General features: G+C 38.7%; 1 long non-coding RNA gene across 4 annotated transcripts; it reads right to left on the bottom strand.

The window, feature by feature from the left end:
- Window positions 1-8,870: 8,870 nt before the first annotated feature.
- Window positions 8,871-11,319, bottom strand: LOC135151181 (uncharacterized). Of its 4 annotated transcripts, none has more exons than XR_010289746.1 (4): window positions 10,876-11,319; window positions 10,271-10,662; window positions 9,700-10,175; window positions 8,871-9,193 (listed from the first exon to the last, which is right to left on the bottom strand). It is a non-coding gene; the product is annotated as an uncharacterized LOC135151181 (long non-coding RNA). The 4 variants fall into 4 exon arrangements; XR_010289747.1 differs by having other exon boundaries at window positions 10,949-11,319; XR_010289748.1 differs by having other exon boundaries at window positions 10,982-11,319.
- Between the last annotated feature and the right edge of the window lie 4,236 nt (window positions 11,320-15,555).

Here is a 15,555-nt window from a genome sequence, read left to right as displayed (position 1 = left end):
TGGACAGAAGAGAGCCAGGTAGCTTTTGAGGAACTGAAGAAGTACATGGCAGAGCCACCTCTTCTATCGAAACCCATTAATGGTGAAACCTTGTATGTATACTTAGCTGTCTCGGAACAAGCGCTAAGTGCCGTATTGGTTCGGGAGGAATCCAAAGTCCAGAAACCAGTATACTATGTGAGCAAGGTTCTGCATGGAGCGGAGCTCAATTACTCAGTGATCGAAAAGTTTGCTTTGGCCATGATTACGGCCTCGAGGAAGTTGAGACCTTACTTTCAGTCTCATAAGATAGAAGTCCTGACAGACCAACCTCTCCGGAATGTTATACACAGCCCTAAGGCTAGTGGAAGATTGATCAAGTGGGCCATTGAGCTTGGAGAATTTGATATCCGATACAAACCTCGAACGGCGATTAAAGCTCAGGCCTTAGCTGACTTCCTAGTTGAATGCACCATTAGCAACCAGGAAGTCGGGGGGCAAGGAGACAAGGTAGAAGAACCTACTAAGGAAGAAAAACCTAAAGAATATTGGCTACTATTTTTTGACGGAGCTTCAAAAACAAAAGGTAGTGGTGCGGGACTTGTGCTCCAAAGCCCTGATGGCTTTACTGTGGAATATGCTATTAAGCCCTGATGAAGCACGAAAGTTACAGGTAAGGGCCCTTAAATATGTACTCATTGAGGGAATCTTATATAGAAAATCGTTGGTGATCCCTTACTTAAGATGTCTGAGGCCTGATGAGGCTCAAGAAGCCCTGAGGGAGGTACATGAAGGTGTATGTGGCCAACACCTTGGAGGAAGGGCTTTGGCTCATAAAGTCACTCGTCTTGGATTTTATTGGCCTGATATGCTGAAACATGCTCAGGATTACGTGAAGAAGTGCGACCGCTGCCAAAGGTTCGCACCTGTTGTACGACAGCCACCTGAGATGCTGACATCTATCAATACTCCTATCCCCTTCGCAATGTGGGGGATGGACATTCTTGGACCGTTTCCAATTGCTAGCGCGCAGAGAAAGTTTCTATTGGTTGCGATTGATTATTTCACCAAATGGATTGAAGCCAAGCCGTTGGCCAAGATAACCACCAAGCAAGTTGCTCAATTCGTGTGGGAGAACATTATCTGCAGGTACGGAATACCTCGAGTCATGGTTACCGACAATGGGACTCAGTTCAATAATGCTGAGTTTAGAGGATATTGTGAGGATTACTCGATTGAGTTACGCTTCACTTCAGTTGCCCATCCTCAAGCTAATGGACAAGCTGAGGTGGCCAATAGGATAATTCTTGATGGACTGAAGAAAAGAGTTGAGAAAGCCCAGGGATCGTGGGCCGATGAGATACTCCCCATACTATGGGCGTATCGAACAACTTGCAAGGTTTCAACTGGGGCAACCCCCTTTCAGCTAGCTTATGGAGCCGAGGCAGTTGTGCCCCTTGAAATCACTCACACCTCCTCAAGGGTACAGCAGTATGAGCCAGAAGCCAACGAGGAAGGTATGAGACTTGCACTTGATATGATTGATGAGATTCGTGACGAAGCTCATGCTAAGATTGTGGAAAACCAGAAACGAGCTTCCTATTACTATAACCTACGGGTTAAGGAGCGGTATTTCAGGAAAGGAGATCTGGTACTTAGAAAAATGGAGGCTTCAGGGGTAGGTCCCAAAGGCAAGATGGCTCCAAATTGGGAAGGCCCCTACCAGGTTAAGACTGTCACAGGCCATGGCTCATACAAGCTTCAAACCTTGGAAGGAGTTGAAGTCCCTAGAAGTTGGCACGCCACCAACTTGAAGATATATTATATCTAATACTTATCATATGAAGGTAGGAGTTAATAGGTATCACAGGAATAAGGTCATGTCGACCATTGCCATGTAGTTGAATTCAAGCTTAGTTTATCTCTTTTACTATGGTATTAATAAAAGTCCCGAGGATTTTAGCCTTGATTTTGTTAAAGTATTATGAGTTAATTTGTGCTTAAATAAAACATCCTGAAAAAGGATACAGGCTTGAAGCTGAGAAAAAGTACTAAGTAAATTCCAAATATGACGATCAAAAGTCAACTAACCCTGAAAGGTCATCTTAAGACACTTTGGAGTTTTGAGATTCTAAGTATGAATCACTTAGATTCATCCCAAGTGGACTATTTCGAGGTTCGAATTAGCGAATCTTATAAAAGATGGCCTAAAATATTCTAAGTACGGAATGTTAAAGGCACAAATTGTAAAGTACGAAACAAAAGCAACTTAAATAAATAAGTTAATAAAGTTAGACCCCGAGGGGCATAAACATTCGGATAATTTAATTACAAAATAAGCCGCGCAGGGCCAAAAAGAACCTAGTCTAAGGAAGACCGTCATCGAACTCGTCTTCCTGGACCTTGTCCTCGTCCTGGGCTTCTGGTCCCCGGGCCTCCTTCTCCTGGGCCTCGTCCCGGGCCTCATCTTGGGCCTCCTCATCCTTCCCAAGATCCATCTCATCCACGTGGGAATCTTGGATCACGGGGGTCTCGGTTGGAATCTCCAAAGTTTGGGAGTCCACAGGATGCGAATCCCCGAGATCCTCAACCGCCATCGGGGAAGGAGTCTCCTCCCCGGGAAGCTTCGGAACTGGGAATCGTTCCAGTGTGACTCCCTCGATCTGGGAGCCGAGTTCCTCTATGATCCTTTCCCAGCAGGACTTGAAGGTCTCGGGAAAGGATGTATCGAACTCCGCGGCCAGGAGGTCGTCAAATTCTTGGGACTTTTTATAGTCCTCCACCGCCTCCTTCCGGACCCTGGCCAACTCCGCCTCCAGGGCACGGACCTTCTCTTGCTCAGCCACCAGCTCAGCCTCCACCCTTCTGAACTGCTCAAAATTAGCAGTTGAGGAATCGAAGTAACGATCGCGGTCGCGTTCCGCGATCGCTTTCTCCGCCCTCACCGCTTTCAAGTTATGAACAGCGGCTTGCAGATAGGTGTTAACCTGCACAGTAAAAACATATAGGTGAGAAAACATATAAAAAAATTTCTAAGTAAGGAAAAAGGAGGACTTAGAAATAAAAAAGCATACAAAGTTGGGCTTACCGTCGCCACGGCTTGGGCCCCCAGAAGCTCGATCTGGAGATCCTCGGACGATTCCACTACGTGGGCTCGATCCCGGAGGGTGATCACGTTCCGCGACCACTCCGCGGCGGCCCTAGAATCCCCCACCACGGTGTCCTTCTTGAGAAGGCCCCACTCCACCACATAGGGGCTTGAGTCCTCCTCTACGGTCACTTCGCGAGGAGTTAGAAAGGCGGGAACCTTCTCGATAACTGGGGACTTTCCCCTTTTTCGCGACTTCTTCTCGCGAGGCACTTCGGTAACCACCGCCTGAGAAGCGGCGGTTTCGCGCTTCTTGAATATGCTTCCTAAAGCAACTTGGGCTGCAAATCAGAAACAAGAAAGGTTAGAAGCCCAATTTATAAAGGTAAAGAGAAGTTTATTAAAACACAAGTAGATGGGGCATACCCTCAGGGCCCAAATCGCTAAGCCCATGTAACTGGAGGGAGGCCTCCGAGATAAGCAACGAGCAATGGTGGAGGTTGTCCCCCGTCAAAACCCTAATTGCGGCCTCTTCCTCGACCCCCAACTTAAGGGACCGCATCGTTCCATCCTCGGCCCGGCTGAAGTCCGAGTAAAAGTAATCGGCCCAATTGGCCCCTTCCATGTATAGATAAAACCATTGTTTTTTCCAATTCGGGAGAGAATCAGGGGCCGAGTCAGAAACAAAGATGCTGCGGCCCAAAGTCCGGTATTGGATTTTGACCCAGCCTTCGTCATTTGGGGCGTTCACAAACTTAAAAAGGTATCTAAATACAGCCACGCTGGGCTCTAAATTATGCTTCTTGCACTGGACCAAAAAACAATTTATGAACCTCCAGCCATTGGGCTGGAGTTGGGTTGGACATACCCGGGCTTCAGCTAAAAGTCTATAAACAAACATAGGAGGTGGCAACCTAAAACCGGCATAAAAGGTTTCTTTGTAAATTCTAATTGCCCCGGGCTTTGGGTAGCAAGCCCGGTCATTTGGGCCTGGGAGCTCGGCCCTGTAAGGGTGTTCAATTCCAAACAACTTGCTCATAATATCAATATCTTTCTGGGTGAGCTTAGTGGGATAATTATAAGCATCTAAGTGAAGTAGATTGGGAAAGGCTTGACCAAATTCACTTAGTAAATCCCTAAGACAAACAACACTAGCATGGACGAGGGATTTTTTACCTCGGTTGGCGCGCGAACGAGCTGTAGGTTGCTGCGAAAGCTGGGATTGCTGTGAGGATGCAGAATCGGCCATTGATCTTCTTCGGATGAAGGTATGAAACCCAGAAAATTATGAAGAAACGATGAATATCGCCTGGAAAACTGGAAATTCCTTGAAGATCGCCCGGAAAACTGGAAAAACTTTGAATATCGGCCGGAATCTGGAAAATCTTTGAAGATTGCCGGAAATACGCCTGAAATTTCGCCTAAAAGCTAGAGGATATTTGAGAGTGTTTGGGAGGATTTTTAACTCTTGAACTTGGAAACTATTGTGTGAAATGAGAAATGAAATCTCAAGTCACACATTATATAGAAAAAGCTTAACCCGTTCACTTGCCGGTAAACCCTAAAATGAACTGGCTACAGCCAGTAGAATGGGCCTTGGGCCGGTCATCAAGCCTTGTCAAAGGCGGGAAGCCCATAAACTTGAAAGATTCGAACCTATTCTAGAAGGATCTCGAGATTTCTGGGAGATACACGCAAAAAAATAAAGAAAAATAGGCTATGTAGGCCTGACAGGTTATAGACTAAGGCCCACAACCTATAACGGTAACATGTTCCTAAGACGATTATATCGAAATGCTTTATTTACGAAATACCAACGTGCCTCCTTGGCGGGGATACCCACGCCTAGGAAGCATAACAAGTCAAGCCTGTGAAGGCCTTAAAGACAACCACGCCCAGGAAGCATATTTCCTAGGCGTGGTACAGCACTATGTCTCCTTGGCGGGGATACCCACGCCTAGGAAGCATAACAAATCAAGCCTGTGAAGGCCTTAAAGACAACCACGCCCAGGAAGCATATTTCCTAGGCGTGGTACAGCACTATGTCTCCTTGGCGGGGATACCCACGCCTAGGAAGCATAACAAATCAAGCCTGTGAAGGCCTTAAAGACAACCACGCCCAGGAAGCATATTTCCTAGGCGTGGTACAGCACTATGTCTCCTTGGCGGGGATACCCACGCCTAGGAAGCATAACAAATCAAGCCTGTGAAGGCCTTAAAGACAACCACGCCCAGGAAGCATATTTCCTAGGCGTGGTACAACACTATGTCTCCTTGGCGGTTGTACCCACGCCAAGGAAGCAATACTTGAAGAAAGCATTGTCCAACCACGCCAAGGAAGCACTTTTTCTTGGCGCGCTGCCAAATTATGTCTACTGGGCGTGTGCACCAACGCCTAGGAGACATTTCACTCTGGAAAGGCATGACCGATTCTAGGAGCATGCCTCCTACGCGTGGCTGCTAAAATGCCTCCTTGGCGGGTGTAGCCACGCCAAGGAGACTAAACATGTGGAACAACACTCAGCAACGCCCAGGAGACGAGTCTCCTAGGCGTGGCTCATTGGATGCCTCCTTGGCGGGGGTACCCACGCCTAGGAAGCATCTCCTGGAGAGGGATGGGTTTTTATTAAAGGATTATTTAATTCTTTATGAAAATACCCAAAAAATTCCCCAAAATTTGGAAAAATACAAGAAAAATTCCTGAAAAATCAGGAAAAATGGTAAAATTGGGATTTTAATTTCAAAAAATATTTTGGAAATTCTTTAAAGGCTCAAAAAATTCTAGAAAATTGGAATTTAATTACAGAAATTCCAATTTAATTGAATTAAGCCCTGGAAAAAATACGAAAGTGCTCGAAAGTACCATTACGAACGTAATTTTGAAGGACGCTTGTTATACCAATAAAAAGACTCGTAAGTGTCATGAAAACGACTCGAGAAGTCAAAGGAAAGATTCATGTCCTCCGGTACTCCAATCGAAAATGAAGTACGATCCCGAAGGATACGAAACAGAGCTATCTTTACTCTACAGTCAATTCAAGTCATCTCTCGAATTGTTTCAAAGTAGTCAAGATCGTTGAGATCCTTGCGCTATTTATGGAACTTCAGACCTTGGACGATGGGAATTTGCAGAAGTTAGCTTTCTCGCATGAATCGGGAGCTCAGAAAGCCGATGAGGACTCAGCAACTTTTGAAAAGTTTTTACAAAACTTGTCGAAAGTTGGGGGGCAAATGATATGGGTCAGAAGTGATATTTAATTATTGTTAGATATTAAAAGCCCAAGAACACTAAAGCCCAGTTAAAAAGGGGCTGAGTCTCTATTTATTAGATAATTTCGTGATTAATTAATAAAGGCCCAGTCAGAGGACCAGTAACAAGTCTGAATTCTATGATACATCTGACTCTAGCAGATAAATATTCAGAAGTTCGGATAAACGTCAACAACAAGAGAATAAGAGTTCTATCTTATCTCTTGCTTCGAGGCATACTTCGATAAGAAGTCTGATACACGGAATCATACTTCCGTCCCACTTCTAACTCCGAAGCGCCTATATAAAGGGCTCTACCCCTCATAACTAGAACTACGTTTTGGACTTGATTCTTCTCTACGCAGAAGATACGTAGGCATCTCAAATCGAGACCAGTCCGAAGCACGAATCGCTCACCCCCGTTTTTAGTTCTACAACAATATATATATATAAACATTAAATTTTTATTCAAAAGAAAGAAATTTTTTAATAACATATGTAACTACATTTTATAGGAGCGTTAAAATGCATGCGAAGTTCCTGTGTACCAAGTTGAACAACCTAGGCGGACTGAACGCTTATAAATTAGCAAAATAAATATCTTCATTTATACTTTGATCTATAAACAATTAATAGCAACCTTCTTAAGTGAGCATGAATATATTGTCCAGACCTTTGCGATCAAGCCCTAAATATGGAGTCTAGACCTTCGCAGTTAATGCATAGATATAAAGTTTAAAACTTTGCGGTCTAAACTTATCGTAATTAGCATCAATATGAAATAAGGAACATCCAAACACGTCAAACAAATACCAATACTAATGGACTAATGTATTAGGCTAATGACACATACTAGAACTATTGTGAATATATCTATTAATTCTCCTATTTTTAATTAATTGAACTTAAACTAGGCTAATCAGATAAAAATCAAAACTCATATTCAACCCATTAAAATCGAGTTAATTCAAATATATATACATGTTGAAAAAAATCGTTTTAGATTGACAAAAATAGACACATATTGAATTGGATTGACCAGCCCACATCTCTAATAAAAGAGATATAGAGTTATTTTTATCCGTTTTATTTTCTAAGACTTTCTCTAAAATAGATATTATTAGTCAGCTTTTAATGTTTAATAACATATATTATAAATTTTTGATATATTATGATTAAAACTATAATTGTTACATTTGTAAGTCGTTAAATCTATAGAGTATTGATATTTGACCTCTTTTAGTTAATCATAAACCTGAAGGACTTTCGGAGAAATTGTCTAAAGTACGAAGGTTTTTATATAAATTTTGTACATGTATAAATATATTTTAAGGTTGTAATTATCCCGATATTTTCTTTGTTGAATTACTTACATGTCATTGAATGTCCAAGCACATAACAATTAGGTTTATAAGTTTTGCAAGTGTACACAATCTCAAACAAGTAATATAGTAGTGAATATCAGATATCGTTTCTCAAGGACTGTCTATTTGTATAAATTACAAATCAATATCAAAAAATTCAATTATAGAACACAAGAATTTGGTTTTGGTTTTTCTAATTAAACTAATTATTTAGCAACTAAATTAACTAACTAATAAAATACTAGCAAAGAGATCTGGATGAGCTTAGTTACTAAAAGTTAAGTCAGGATAATTACTTCCCCCTAATATGTTAATGTTGGCAACAAAGCAGTGTAATATTATAACAAACCACAATTTACTAACCAGAAATTTAATGGTCATAGGTTTCTCTGGAAATCACTATGGTTTAGATTCTATAATTAAACTAACATATGTCTATGCCAGATTTAACTTCCAGAATACAAATGAAGCACCAATTTCACACGGCTATGCAAGGGAACAATATATGTCTATACTGTCACAAAATTAATATCTATTGATTTAATCATGCACCATTCAAGTATTGTGTCAATTAACTATAACCTTCTCAGTATTATTATTAACTCAAAAATTTACTAGAGTTGGCCAAACAATAGCAAATATTAAACATGAAATTCACTTGAATGAATAACCTGCAAACTGCATATCACTACGCCATAAACGCTCATATGCAACGCTCAATAGTGTTGCCTTATACCCCAAATGGTGTTGCCTTAGGCCCGAAATCGAGATATGCAACACTTTCTGAGTGTTGCATATGCGAGCCTTGCCTTTGACCCATAAGGCAACACTTTTGGCTATCTAATGCAACACCGAAAATGTATTGCTAATACATATAATGCAACACCACCCTTTTATAAAGGCAACATCTCTCAGTGTTGCCCCAAAAGGTGGACACACATCAGAGGTGGGTCCCACTCCATCCACCACGTTAGCTAGGTCCCAACTGATACGTTGGCAGGGTCCACTTGCCACATCATTGATGAGTCACTTTCCACGTCATGGGTGGATCCCACATGGTCCAAATATTTAGTGGGCCCCACATATCTTTTGTAACACCATATATTTTAATATGCCACAGTAGGTTATCTATATTTACAACACTGATAGATTATAAATGAGACACTATATTAACTTGCAACACTGACCAAAGTAAAATGCAATATTTTTCATAAATTTTGGCAATATCTATCTTGTACATTGATAAATCCCTTCCTAACCAATCTAGCAAACAACAAAATAACCTAGTCACAAATCTACAGAAATCCCTTCGCAATGGCGTAAGCTCATTGTAGATACTATATTACCACTGAGTAGCATTTCTCTGAAGAAGACCCTCCCTGATTTGTGAGGCTATGTCTTTCACTGCACCAGGTCCATGTGGGAGAAAAACAACATCTGACTTTGCGGATGCACCGATTTCCTTCATGATATCAAAGTATTGAGTCACCAGCACCATGTCCATTACACCAATCTTGGAATCACATTACAAATATGAGAAACAGTCGACAATGAGGTACACATCAAAGGCAAAAAATATATGATATTTGTCTAAATTTCATACTTTTTAGTTACCAATCTAATAATACATGATAGAGTAGCCACCTAATAAGATATATGATATACTTCTGTAAAATAGTAGATTTTTCACCTGATAAGACATCGAATACTTGCTGTTTAAATTTCTCAATCTCTCAAATAATTTATAAGCTTATTTTAGTTTACCTGTTGGAACTGAAGATGTGCATACTATTGAATCATATTAAGCATCTGATTTCATAACTGATGATCTATAGTGGAACAGTAAATCAAATAGTCTATTTTTTTTTATAGAATTGGAACTTAAATATGAACTCAGAAATGTGTTTTACTGTTATGCTAATGCTAGGCACTGTTTGCTTCCAAATTCATGTAGGTGCAAGCTCTAAAAAATATATATCAGGTTCAGCTTATAAGAAGGTACAGAGCGAATGAACTTACATGAATGACATATCTTGCTGCTTGTTCTTGTCAAGCCATATATCTTTTATACTACCGTCAGGTTTAGTTGCAGGAACTTGTAGCAACAAGAGATCTTGTTAATTATCGCTCTGTCCCAAATTAGTCGAGTTCGTTGATTTGTAATATGCATATTAAAGCCAAGTTTGTGCTGTAACTCTCGCCATCTCTGTTTTCTTCATTATATATACAGAAAAAAACAGAGTGATCCCCACAAACCATGAAAACCAACGATCAGCCACCGCTGATGGAACTGGAGCACACATCCACTCCCCTTACCTGACATATTTCGTAGCAGGATCAAACCCTGGCAAGCCACAAATGTTGTACCGTTCCTTGGCCTCCTTTCTGCACTCCATTGCATACTTGATGTGATTCTGAATTCCCTCAACAATCCAGCAACAAACTGCATAGCATCCTTATCAAAAATTTCCGCAAACTCAGCATTGTATCGTCCCCTGATACAGATGAACCAGAATATGACATCAAAGATCAACCATAACTATTAAAACTAACAGTTTGGAGGCTGTTAAAAAATCAGTAAACAAGTTACCTTTATAATACCGCCAGGTTTACTCTCGTAAATCATTACCCCAGTTCCATGTTTGGATATATAACTCAAGATATGTCAACAAATTGTTATATTGCCTAATAACTGTACTTATGAAATAAACAATTCAGTAAACCATAATTTAGTATATATCAATAGGCATACAATAAAGTACCAGTTAGCTAGGCACAAAGAGGTTGAAGGCATCATTGCATGAAATATAAACAGATTTGTTATTTTTATATAACTTGTTATTTCCATGTTTTTAAGAAAGTAGTACCTCTTTCCGCCCGTCAGGCTTCCTTTTGACTTCACGAAACAAGTTATCACATATGAAACAACTCGATCCAAGTTCTCTTCCTTCCATTCCCAACTCATTTCGACGTGCCTGCAAGCTGGGAGAGATTTAGTTTTCAGTATTCACCACTGTACTTATACAAATACAACATCTAAAATACAGATTTACCACATAATTGAAAATACATATACAAAATCTACAATTCAAATACAAAATCCAACATCTAAAATACAGATTTAAAACAGTTAGCAAAATACAAATACAAAATCTATAATATCACATACACATATACAAAATCCAAAATACATACAGATTTACACATATATCACATTTACACATTTATGCAGCACCCAACCCAAGCCGAAACATCAATTAAAAGTTACCAGCCAAAGCCCTAATTGAGATAAAGAAGTTACAAGTCACACCCCTAGTTGAGATGTCATAATTGAAAACTTCAAAAACCCTAATCGATAACTGAACTTGAACTTGAATTGAGAAATTAGCAAAATCCCCAAATCAGATGACAGAACACCGAAACCCTAACTTGAACTGATGTGATATTGAGATGAGAAATGGAGGTCAGAGGTGATAAGAAATGAATGTCGGGATGTGAGGTGAGAGAGGTGAGAGAGGCGAGAGAGTTCAGAGCTCAGATTTGTGCGGGACTGCTAGGTTAGAGACGAGAGATTTTCATTATCGAGGTGAGGGTATGAAACTTGAATTTTCAATTGGGGGGAGTTTTACCTGCTCAGCATTTTCGCTACTCTAGAATACCCGCTGCCTTAAAAAAAATTAAGATCATATATTTAATTAGTTTAAGTTATAAATAACATATATATATATATATAATATTTACTTTTATTGATATAAAATATTAAAAAAATAAGTTAAATATTATACTTTTCTTAAAAAAAAGTCAAATATTATACTCTTATTTTTGTTAAGTTTTTATGTAAGAATAATATTAGATAAAATATTTATGCACAATACTTGATTATATATATAAATTTTCTAATTATAAAAATAGTTAACATTAATGCAACACTAGTGTTGCAGGGTATGCCCGTTGCAACACTAGTGTGGCGGCGCAACACAACATACATGTCTAATGCAATACTATTTGCAGGAGTGTTGCATAAAATCACTAGGATAGAGCTAACGAAACACTAGGGTGGCAACACTTTACAAAATGCGTTGCATATGAGCACTTATGGTGTAGTGTATAATACTTCTTATCTAAACACCAACAATACCATACTAGGGTTCCATAAAAATCCTAACTCATAAAAGTTAGTTCAGAATCAAAGTATCAAAACAATCCCAAGATAACCAACACATGCTCATAAGAAGAGATAAATAAAAGATAAGAGAAAACTAAGCCAATTGAATGTCTTCAATGGCTGAATTGTTCTCCGTTGATGGCTTCTCCTCCTCCCTTGTGCGGCTTCTTGTCTCTTGCTTGTGCCTCCTCTCTATATCGTACCGTGTCTCTCTCCTTAGTCAGGTCTAAATACTAAACCCTAATATCTCTATCAAAAGTATTTTTAATGAATTGATGAAAATACAAGGAGATTTCGGAATCAGAATAGAATTCCAAAAGAGGAAATTCACAGTTGACTTTTTGACTCTTATTCTGGCCTGATACGGTTGGGATAAAATTTCAAGATCACTTCTGAATTAAAGGCCTTGTTCTAAGCGTCGCGTGGGCTCTTGAATCACCTGATTTGGACTTCTAGAACTCCAGATATGGCCCAGACAGTGAATGCTGCGTAGCTAGCTTCAAAATCCGAATTTTATTCAAATTAATCTCCAATCCTTGCTATTTAAACTCCACTCCATATATAATTATAATTCCTTGCACCCTCCAATAAAACATTAATATTTATTAAATAAAAATCCAATTAAATACAAAATAACTAAAATACAGGGACAATATTAAGATAAAATGCACGCTTATCAAGTGTATAAGTAGCAAAGCGTAACGAGATCCTTTTCTAATAAATATTCAACTTTTAAAATGGAAATTGAAAATGAGATACTTCTTCATTGGCTTAATGATATTTTAGCCCTGAAAACTTATGACTGTGTACATACCTGATAATATCGTAAAATTGAACTTGTACCTTTTAGCTCTCAAGATACGATATATATATATATATATATATATATATATAGTAGCACTCCATAGCATACCATCTTATATAGAGTTACGTAGCACACCATTATAAATATATACATAATATATATTCTATTATATTTTTTATGAAATATAATTGCAAATTTTGATTATTAAATCGAAAACGAAGTTATACAATTTTTTTATTCCAAAGATCATCTAAAATTATGCAATATCTCAACACGATTCTATAACAGAATAATAATCATCCACAATTATTCTGTTGTAGAATCAGTTTCGAAAATATACTTTTTTTAATCAAATCATAAGTGTTAAATTACTTAAAATAGATATACTTTATAGTATTCTATATTAGAATCACGTTTTATATGTATTCTATTACAGAATTTATAATAAAATTGATGATTTATTGTGGCGCACTATGTAACTCCATATAAGGAGTCCCTCTCTGGAATGTTGGCCTATATATATATATATATATGTATATATATATATATATATGTATATATATATATATGAGTAGCACTCCATAACATACCCTCTTATATAGAGTTACGTAGCACACCATTATAAATATATACATAATATATATTCTATTATATATTTTATGAAATATAATTGCAAATTTTGATTATTAAACCGAAAACGAAGTTATACAATTTTTTTATTCCAAAGATCATCTAAAATTACGCAATATCTCAACATGATTCTATAACAGAACAATACTCATCCAGAATTATTCTGTTGTAGAATCAGTTTCGAAAATATATTTTTTTAAATCAAATTTTAAGTGTTAAATTACTTAAAATAGATTTATTTTATAGTTTTCTATATTGGAATCACATTTTATATGTATTCTATAACAGAATTTATAATAAAATTGATGATTTATAGTGGCGCACTATGTAACTTCATATAAGGAGTCCCTCTCTGGAATGTTGGCCTATATATATATATATATATATATATATATATATATATATATATATATATATATATATATATATATATATATATATATATATATATATATATATATATATCTTTGTGTTTGTGTGTGTGTTGTGTCATAAAATCCCATTGGCCAATTTTATAGCCCATTATGCTATTTGGGCTTGATTAGACCATTTGGTGTGGGTTTAGGATTTCAGCCCTGGAGGGGTGAACCCCTAAGGCCGCATATGTTGGGATAAGGACCTTATCTCATGGTGGTGCTTATCAAGAGAACTACATTGCGCATGATACCTATATATTGAGTATGTAAGCACTTTGCAAAGGGTTCTGACTCACAACTTCTACACTCTAGAAAGCACTTGTAACTTCTGCGATTATTTTTCGCGCACCAACGAGGCGAAGTAAGACTTATTCTGGCTTCTTTGCCTAGTTAACTTGCAAACACAACCTTTAAACAACACCAAAGTCACCAACATTTCTGGCAGTTGTAGCCCACATACGTACCTTGTCGCCTACACGAAGGACACGGAAAACCCAAGTATCACATATAATTCTGGAGGTGTTGATCAAATCCTCTCATAAAACTTTTTGGCGCTAGAAGGAGGGGAATTTCAACATATCTTAGAGAGCAAAGATGTTTGGGAATTCTGGTAATCATAAAACACCGGAAAAAAATGTGGAAAGTGCTAGTGACGCTTCCGGTGGAGAATTGACGCGGGAAAAAATGTGTGCGGAAATAAAACAATAAGCAAAAAAAATTGCGTCACTGAAAAAAAAGTTGGAGAAGTCAAAAAAGACAATGAAAATTACTCCAACTCGGCTGGATTTCTGTGAAGTGGATGAAAAAACAGGGAAATTAACCCCGAAAGGAAGGCTAATACTGAGGAAAACGAATAAGATTTTGAGAAGGAAACCTCTCCAACTGCTAGCATGAGTGTGTGTGATCACTTGGGGAAGTAACTTGTTGATCGAGATCTGAGGCACAAGTTAGATGGAAGTGATGCCTACAAAGAAAGGGCTGAAAAATCGTAATCCAGGTGTTCCCTCGGTCTAAGAAGGGAGAAGCCCCAATCTGAGCCCAAGACACTGGGCAGAAGTCACGGGACTTCAAAGGCTCCATATGCCCCTACCAATGATGAGAGATTGGGCTCCCATACTAACAATGCAGATAGCATGGATAGAGACCGGGCTTACGATGAGGAAGATGAGGTTTCAATCGACAGTGAGCATGATAAGTTCAAGATGGAGGAGCTGTTGAAAGGCATTGAAAAGGTGAAGGCTTATAAGAAGTCATAGGTTGAGCTCATTGTGAAGTGACCATTTACCAAGGTGGTTAGGGAGTCACCCCTCCCACGTACCTACAGGGGGGCTGGCGTCCTGAAATATAATGAAACCACATTCCCGGTCGAGTACTTGAGCAGGTTTGCTACGGACATGGAGGTTTACTAGATTTTGGACCTCACGAGATGTCGTTTATTGGTTGCGACCCTGCGGGATAACGTCCACCATTGGTTTAAAAAGCTTCCCGCAAATTCCATCAATCCTTGGAGGTGGACGAATGAGCTGTTTATGGGTCACTTCAGGGTCTCAGTTGTGTATGCTCCGCCTGCTAATATGCTAGCTAACATCAAGCAAAAGGAGAATGAAACCCTAAGAGAATATTTCAAGCACTTCAACTCAAAGGTACCCCGTGTCAGGCCCACCTCAAAAGAAACCCTGAACAATTTCCAGATTGCAGGGGTAAAATTCGGTACAGATCTTTGAAAAGATTTACAAGGGCGGTAGCCCGAAACATTAGCTAATTTCTTTGCAAGAGTTAATCCATATAAGGTTATTGAGGAATCTATGGCTAAATTAAGGATGGATACATGTTTTGAAGGGTTTAACAGCTGAAAAAGC

The sequence above is a fragment of the Daucus carota genome, chromosome 3, assembly GCF_001625215.2.
Source record: "Daucus carota subsp. sativus chromosome 3, DH1 v3.0, whole genome shotgun sequence".
Taxonomy (NCBI): Eukaryota; Viridiplantae; Streptophyta; class Magnoliopsida; order Apiales; family Apiaceae; genus Daucus; species Daucus carota.
Note: the sequence above shows the minus strand (reverse complement) of the source record. Positions and strands in the feature narration are given on the sequence as shown.